Source organism: Alligator sinensis, unplaced genomic scaffold, assembly GCF_000455745.1.
Source record: "Alligator sinensis unplaced genomic scaffold, ASM45574v1 scaffold299_1, whole genome shotgun sequence".
Classification (NCBI taxonomy): Eukaryota; Metazoa; Chordata; order Crocodylia; family Alligatoridae; genus Alligator; species Alligator sinensis.
The window spans coordinates 1549131-1556757 of NW_005841981.1; positions in this window are offsets into that span (position 1 = coordinate 1549131).

Below are 7627 nucleotides of genomic sequence, written 5' to 3' on the forward strand. Positions count from 1 at the left end.
GAACTCATTGAGGAGTTCAGCCTTGTCCCCCCTGTCCGTCACCAATTGCTTATGCCCATTTAGTAGAGGTCCTATTCCACCCTGGGCCTTCCTTTTACTCCCTATATATCTAAAAAACAATTTTTTGTTATCCTTAACTTGGGCTGTCATCCTCAGCTCCATGGTAGCTTTGGCCTGTCTAACTGCCTCCCTACAAGCGCGAGCAGAGGAGGTATACTCCTCTTTAGTAATCTCTCCCCGTTTCCACTTTTTATATGCCCCCCTCATGTTTATCATTAGGCTTGAAAACATGCCTTTTCTCCATGTCCGTTTGGTACTCTGCTTGGAAGCATTGTGAGCCATCAAGTGGTACAATAAAAGTTACTTTTGTTTTCGAGTGGAGCTTTAATTTGTAAGTTCATAAGTATGAGTGGGACCAAGTTTTTAAATTTTTACTTAGTGTTTTTCAAGCTTTGGCACCTGAAATAAGGGGATTACTCCATACTTTAATCTTTTTAGCATGTTTGTATTTGTTTGCATGTATACAATATGTGGTTTAATACACTTTTCAAGTCCATTATTGGTGCTGTAGGCTTGATGGCTATTAACTATAAAAAGGTCAAAGATCTTCAATAAATTAATCTGGTAAAAATGACACAAAAAACAAGCACCTCATTCATGTAGTTTTCCTCTAAGGCAGTGGGGGCCAACATTTTTGGCAGATGTGCTACAAATCTGCCACTGTGCTGCATGTGCCACAGGTTGGCCCCCTGCTCTAAAGCATCCATTCCTGCCACTGAGACAGGATCCTGGGCTAGATGGACCTGATCTTAACTTCAAAAAGTATCATCTACAGCCTTGCTGGTTATCCCTTTCAAAGGTGGAATGTTGCTCATTGAGGGGGGGTGGGAAAGGCATCAAAAATAAAATTTTTAGGAAATGGCCTAGAACTGATGTTCTTGAATTTACAGGATGGATGGGATCTTTCCTTACCATGGAAATGACTGGCTGCAGGGAATGGAGCCATGTAGCTGCTTGTCTTCTGTGACCTTTGCTTAACTTGTAAGGTTGAATAGGCAGAATCAGAACAGGAGGCCTAGGCATTTCTGGTAACAGTGCTTGCAGAAGGAAATGACCTTTTTGGGAGTATGACGAGGAGATGGTGTAGGTGGATAGAGTACGGGATTGGGACTCATCTGGTTCTGCTGATGATCTACTGGATGACTTGGGTAAGTCCTATTACCTAGTTTCTCTCTCCTTCCCCACCCCTCCATCTGTACAAGAGGAGTGATCTGACCCTCTTTATAAAGGTGTTGGAAATTCACTGACAAAAAGCACATGTAAACTATGATTCTGCAGTGTTGTGGCTGGAAAACGAGCACCTTCACAAGTTCAGCTAAACTGTTTTGGAGGAGAGACTGAAATATATTTCAAGTGGGAGATTGGGAGCTTGTTTATCCTAGGCCCGCAAGAAATCAGCCATGATGGTAGTTTCATCCCAGCAGAAATGTGTCTGGTACAAAGTAAATGTCTTGAATTTAAAAAGAGGAAAAATAGTACATATGCCAGAGGGGGAAAGTAGAGGGGCAAAAGTAGATTAAGATATGCTTTTCTCTCTAATTGCACTAATAACACGTTAAATCACAGGGATCCCTTAAGAAAGAGAGAGAGCAGAGAGGTTTTTGGTTTTGTTTTTGTTTTTAAGAGTCTGGGTATTTTTTTCCCTTTAATTTTATAAATGAGAACAAACTCATTTTTTAGAGCAAATGATTATAGCAATCAAACTCCAGGGAAAAAGGGCTTCATATTAACAACCCATGTCAGTCTGATGCCAAATGTCATCAGAAGTAGCTGACTAAGTTTTTACTATTTTATGTATTCCGCTTTTAAATGTATTTTAATCCTTGTGCAGTCACCATCCACTTAACATAAAAGTGAATGCCTGTCATGCAGCATACTCTGAACCATAGGTTCAAATTTTAATATCATCCTCCCTAAGGATGATAACTGCAAAAGACTGTAAAAATTGATTAAATAGTATAATTTAGCTCATGCGCTCTGAACAAGGTAAGAGTTCGTTAGCTTCCCTGTAGCAATGAATGTTCTCATTACTTGGGAATGCTAGCTGAGCTGAAAAGTATATGCCATACTAATCAATAGTGAGTTTTAAGTAATCATATTCATATATTGTTTTCTAATCGGCAAAAGCCTTTCTGGACTGTTGTATATAAAGTAAGGCTGATAGAGATGCAATTGCTAAAGTCTAGAGTCAAAGGACTTGATCCCTTGGGGAATGAAAATAGGATTATATAAATATTAAGCATGGCTGCTGGACACAGAATTTGGCTTTTTGAAGTGGAGATGATGGAAGTTTGTCATTGTGTTACACTTAGGCCAAGGTAAGGCAATTTCCTGTGTTGCAGAGAACTATCCCAACCTGTCTGTCATCTTTGTCCTTAATCAGACAATGACTGTTGCATTATTTTTATGTTTAGTGCAACTGAGAAAAAACAGCTTGTAATTGTTCCAGTCTATTCATCTGATGAATCGAAAAAGCTTTTGATTTGCTACTTTAAATGCTTGACTGTTTTTAGTTGTATTTGCTCATTTACCAGGATGGAAGGAAATATCTTTCAGTCTGCATGCAATGATTTTTCTCTTGCACAGTCAGCAGTTATAATTCTCCAACTGTCAACTTGAAACAGCTAATTCTTTAGAAACTCATGTCAAGTCCACAAACATAAAAAAACCAACAACAAAACCCTTGGGTCTGAATAGACAGATTCATCTGGGTGCTTTAAACAAGCTATTTGGGCCATCTTCCCACCACAGTCTGAAAATTACTTTTTTTTTAAATGGAGAAATCCACAATTATATAGGTTGTTTTTCACCTCTTGCTGAGAATTCTGAATTGGCTTCAATTTATTCATAGATGTAGGGTTGGAAGGGACCTTGTAGTCTGACCCCCCTGCACTGGGCAGGAGAGAAAACTGGGCTCAAATGACCCCAGCCAGGTAAATGTCAAGCTTCCTCTTAAAGACCCCCAAGGTAGGAGCCATCACCACTTCCCTTGGAAGTTGGTTCCAAATCCTAGCTGCCCTGACTGAAGTAGTGCCTTCTAATGTCTAGTCTAAACCTACTCTCTAGTAACTTTTGGCCGTTATTTCTTGTTACTCTGGGAGGCACTTGGGGGAACAAGGTCTTTCCCAATCCCCGCTGGTCCCCCCTAGTAAGTTTATAGACAGTCCCTCCTCAGCCTTCTCTTGCGAAGGCTGAACAGGTTAAGGTCCCTGTAGCTTCTTCTCATAATGTGTATGTAGTTTAGTAATTACATACACATTATGGTTGCAAAGGTAGATGCTCAGCAGTTAAGAAACATCTGAAATACATTCCAAAAGTAATTTGGTTCATTCTTCTTGCATATTATCATCGTCTTGCCTAGCATCACCTAAGAAGTATGTAGAAAAACTGGGAATAGAGCCCTGTTCTTCTGGGCCTTAGCTTGGTGCTTTTAAAAAAAAAAAAAAAGGGTTGCTGCTGTTTAGTGCTCTCTGCACTGAATGAGGCATGGGGCCATATAAAAAATGGTGGTGATTGTTTTAATTCAGAGCTGTCCAACTAGTCTACAAGGGACTATCACCTGGCCACCAGGCTCCTGCCTGGCCTCCAATCCTCCCACCATTACTGCTGTTATTGCTGCTGGAGTCTCTGGTTCCCCCCTCTGTCCTTCAGCTTCTACATCTAGCCTCTGCCCCTGGGGTCAGTGATTGCTCATGTGGACATTGGGTCTGCCCAGCCTGTGTTGCTCCTCCCATGTCAGAAATTGAACAGCTCTGATGAAACTTAAGGACTCTTACTAAAAGGTATTAGTCTTATGGAAATGGAGAAGAATCCAGCTAAAGACAACCTAATGGGTGGTCTGCTTCTGCTCTAAATTAAATTGAAAGATAAAGCAAAACAGCAGTATCTAAATATCAGTTCTGTAAAATAAAGGACTATCAATAAGATATTGTTCACGCATATATGTTTACTCAGATATACTCTGGGTATTTATAATTGTACGTCAGTAGCACCTCAAGACTCCAGTTAAGATTTATGCTCACATGTGTGTATATATAGGAAGTAACATATATTAGTCAAGTACTCATTCATTGATGGACCTGTTTATCTCTTCCGCTTGCTTTTTCTGTGACTAATGAGTTCTTGTTTCATCGTGGTATGAACAGCTCAGCTTCTACTATGATACACCAGTGCATCGTTAGCCAATTGAATTACGTAATCTTCACATCGATTTTTTTCAGATATAATCTTTATATAACTTGATAAAAACCTGCATTTCATAAGAGAAGAGCAAATACAATTTTAGCAGCTGCTTTGCTGTTCACAGGTCCCTGGTTAGCAATCTCTGATAATTTACTGTACAGTAAAATGAGCTTAAGAGGAAGCCTTATACTAATATATAGTGCCACATTATTTCATATTATTTACTGTGGTGGACTGGGCATACATTTGGGTACAGTGAAGCTCTGGTTATAGTCACTTTTTTTCAATATAATACCTAACTAGAGCCATTCTGCTTATCTTTATTGTTATGTAATTAATATTTTAAGTAGATCTAGGAATATGTATGAAAGAATGTCTTTGACATGAAAGACATGCTTCACAAGATCTATGTTTATTTGGAGAGGCTGGGTTCTCCTATTGGCTTGATTAGATATATTTCATATTGCTATCCACTTGTCCATTCTCAATAGAACTAAGTCAGATCACTTCAAAACTTGCCTAATTGGGATGCTAAGTTTTTCATGTTTGGGTCATATGATATTAATTGGAGAAAATGGAAGCAACTAGACTATAGCTTTTTAAATGCACTCAATGGATCTGTTTTACTAAAATGCTACATCCTAAGGAACTACTGCAGAATAGCCATAGAAAACGTGAGACTTGTTATAGTGAATACTTGCAGTAGTAATCCTATTCTAAGATTTATGCACATCTATTCAGAATACAAAAATACCAACCTACCTTTTGCAACTGAAACACCTGTATATCATGTTTGATAACATGACAAATATGGCCATAACTAGTACTGCCATTAGGTATCTCAATAAAGAGGCCAGGATTATGCAGGTATGGAGACCAAAAGACCCATTGCATCAGTCTAGGTCAGGGTTGAGGCACTTTGGCAGACAGCATAAGAAATTTTGTACTGGCATGACTTCTACTTTAGTAAAGAACATGTATAATAGTACACTTCCCCTTTGAATAAGAACTGTTTTGGCAACCTGCATAAGTTCTAAAAGTTAATTTTAAAGGGAAAAAATATTTAAATGTAAATAAATGAGAAACTTTGAATCACACTAATGAGTTTGAGCTACATTTTAGACAAAAGCTATTACCATATGGATATGTGGATGAGAAATCTAGAATATTTTCCTGATAACAGTAACACTGAAATCAGGTGTGTTTTGTGCACACCTGATTGCCTTAGTGTCACATATATATTTTCAAGCACTTAACTGTGGTCCTTTGGATAGCAACCAATGCTGCCTTATATTGAGGAAATGGCAATCTAGGTGATTTGACACCTGTGGTGACTGGGATGTGTCCATCAAACAACTATGGGTGAGTCTTCTTTTTTTAAAGTGAAAAGCAAAACTGAATTATTTAATTTTGATTCCACTGCTTTCATTATATCCAAAGAGCAGCAGAGTAACAAGGGTCACAATATTGCAGGCCCAATTCTGTGCCATGTTGTTCAATGCAAGCTTATTGCTTGATAGTCTGAGCTCAGTACTAGCTGAGTATATTCACTTTGTGCCTACAAGCACCAAAAAGACATGGCTGAGCTAATAAGTACCTCACTGGAAGTGTGTTTTATAATGATCATCACTGTTAACGCTTTCAAGCATCCATGTAGCTGGTGATAACCTAGAACAGTTGTGAGGCAACTGGTTTGATTCATTGCCTATGATATTTGACTCAACTCACAAGTAGCCATACTGGTTATAAGTATTTGGGATGGATTTTGAAGGTAGTTGAAGAAACAGTGTTGTTCCTAACCAATGTCTCCTGCAGTGCAGGGCCTGAGTAACTTTTTCCCATTTAGTGGACATGAAACTTGCTTGGATGGTTTGTCTCTGGAACCTGGACCAGAGGCTTTCCAGATGGCTGTTTACAAGGGTTTTGGCCAGCCAGAGGCCATTCTATCAATGATTATGTTTTTTCTTTGCTACGAATGCAGCAAATGCCTTGCTCGTTATTTTTTGTCCTACAGTTTACCATGCTTGAGAACCTGAGAGAAAGGAAGATGGTAAGTAGTGGCAGGAACTTTAGGTTGGTTCTGTACTTTTGTATGTAGCCCTCCACCCCTCTCCCCCCTCCAGTTACACTGTGACTTCAGGAAGTTAAGATATTTTTCTTCACCAACACTAGGCTATTCAAGGCATTCTTGTGTGGTCCTATTTCAGGAGTGCCAAGCTGGGTGAATGTGTAGTTTCTCCAAGTAAGGAGAACACCCAATATTTATTTTTAAAATACTTGTACTAGATCCATATGAAGCAGGTTAAAAACAGAAGATTATATTAGATAAATAGAAATATTCCCTGCCAATAGTTCCTGTTAGGAATGGTAGGGCAATATATCCACTGTCCCCAAGAAAGTTAGTGTTACTCCAGTTGGAAGGGAAAAAACCCATCACTTTGATATTTTTACCACCCATTGACATAGTAAAATACCACATTGTTGGGGAAATCCACTGTGAAGACCATAACAGATGAAGAATTCTGGCAATGTATTTTAATCCTTGGAGTTGTATTGTAGACCCTGTTTTAGGATTATGTGCATTAATTGGTGATTTCTTAGTAATTGTATCCAGGATGAGTACTATTGACCATGTGGTTTTGGGGTACAACTGTAGTTACCCTGGTAAGAGTGAAATAAGTTGATTCTGAATACTTCCATTTGTTCTTAGAATTCTTGAAGAATAGTTTAGGTCTCTTGCTCTATTCATCTGGGATATTGCAGGGGTCTAGATACTGAAGGGCTTTTAGAAGAGTTAGTGGGAAATGTCATTGTATATTTAGGAAGCTGATGGTATTCAGCTCTGTTTCCATCACATCACATATCTGGAACAGCAGTATGCATAATGTTATATGGAGCTATAAGATGATTAATGTTAATCCACATACAGTAAAAATCTCTGTTGTCTGGCATGAATGGGGAATGGAGGATGCCGGTTATCTAAAAATTCCAGTTATCTGAGAGTTATACTCAAGGAAGAAAATGCCATACTTGTAGAGCAAATTTTCAAAGAATTAGTGTACAGTACATTACAGCATGAACAACTGGTGCCTCCCAAGACTGAGGGGCACAATTTTTGGGCAGCAGCATCGGCAGCAGGGTGGCGAGCCGCGACTGACAGCCCGCAGAAGGCAGCCGAGGATAGTATACAGATAAAAATGCCATAATAGCCAGCAACACCAAATGCCAGGGCAGGCCAGCCGCAGGCTGCTGCAGCCGGAGGAAGGGGCACGCACGTTCATATACCCTGTGCAGGTACCCTCAGAGTGGCATAGCAGGCAGTAAAGCAGCACGGTGTGACGTGGCACTGTGTGCGTTCTGCCACTAAAATTCTGGTTAATAAAAC